Source organism: Oryx dammah, unplaced genomic scaffold, assembly GCF_014754425.2.
Source record: "Oryx dammah isolate SB20612 unplaced genomic scaffold, SCBI_Odam_1.1 HiC_scaffold_27, whole genome shotgun sequence".
In the NCBI taxonomy this organism is placed as follows: domain Eukaryota; kingdom Metazoa; phylum Chordata; class Mammalia; order Artiodactyla; family Bovidae; genus Oryx; species Oryx dammah.
This window is the reverse complement of record NW_024070211.1, coordinates 106,161,798-106,163,435: the sequence shown is the minus strand read 5'-3', so window position 1 is coordinate 106,163,435 and position 1,638 is coordinate 106,161,798.

Sequence of the window (1,638 nt, the reverse complement as noted above, 5' to 3'; positions counted from 1 at the left end):
TAGATAGTATATTCAAAAGCAGAGACATTACTTTGCTGACTAAGGTCCATCTAGTCAAGGCTATGGTTTTTCCAGTAGTCATGTATGGATGTGAGAGTTGGACTGTGAAGAAGGCTGAGCACCGAAAAATTGATGCTTTTGAACTGTGGTGTTGGAGAAGACTCTTGAGAGTCCTTTGGACTGCAAGGAGATCCAACCAGTCTATTCTGAAGATCAGCCTTGGGATTTCTTTGGAAGGAATGATGCTAAAGCTGAAACTCCAGTACTTTGGCCACCTCATGCGAAGAGTTGACTCATTGGGAAAGACTCTGATGCTGGGAGGGATTGGGAGCAGGAGGAGAAGGGGACGACAGAGGATGAGATGGCTGGATGGCATCACAGACTCGATGGACATGAGTCTGAGTGAACTCCGGGATTTGGTGATGGACAGGGAGGCCTGGTGTGCTGCAATTCATGGGGTCACAAAGAGTCGGACACGACTGAGCGACTGAACTGACTGAACTGAACTGAAGCAATTCAGAATTCTTTGGAGTTTCAAAACAAGTGTAGACTAGCTTAGCTGGAAGGAAACTGAGTGAAGAGTGAGGAATCCTACTAAAAAGAGAATCTAGGCTATTTTCAAGCAAACAAATTATTGGAGAGTAAAATATACTGCATTATTCACATACTCCATTATGTTTCTGACTCCAGTAAATAATTAATCCTCCATAAAATGAATACCTACCATAAGTTTCAGTTTGAGCTGAAGAATGTATTATATATAATGTCCTCAATAAAATTTTTAACTCTAAATAATGATAGCTGATTTAAAATAAAATAAAACCATTGTGTTTCAGATACAAGTGTCAGTTCTCAATCACAGTATTCTTAGTCTCAAGGTCCTCAAGACTCTAAGAATTTCCTGAGCAGTAATATATTTCTTAAAGTATCTTCACTCTGTAAATGCATTTTGTTTTCCTTCCTTCTTCTTGGACTATTGAAAATCATTACCATTGCAGGAAGACAAAGTTTTGTGCCTTTACAAATACTTTGTTTATTCTTAATGACTACAAGAGTGGAAGCCAAAAAGTAATTGCAATACATTCTAAACAAAAATTCCTTTTAGTCACAATTATGGTATTTGTGTAAACTTTAAAATCCTTAATTGTATATGTCTCAAATGACAAATTCTCCATTATCATTAAAATATAAAATATAATTTCCTAAAACAATTTTCTTTTCTAAAACAAAATCTGGAACTTGTAACTAATTCTGACTCTCAAAATATTCCAATGTAAATGGTCACTTTTTTGCAACTACCCTCCCCCAAAATGTAGCAAAAATTTCCATACATTCTGAGTTCTTAAAAAAATTATCTTATTGAAATAAAGTCTGAGCACTTATTTTATATAAACTCCCTATTATCTGCCTAGAATTTCATAAGTGGTTTTTTTCTGAAGCACATTAGTGCTATTATTTTTTACTCATTTGATTGTAAAATCTAATGACCTTCCTGCCAGCTTACTTGTTTCTCTCTCTTCTTTCCTCACATTTCTCTATGCCTGGGTTAGGGGATGCTCAGGTATTTAATCTGGAACAGACTGAGTTATGAGTTTGTTTTGGTTTTCTCTTTATAAATCAATCCCTATTACTAAAAAA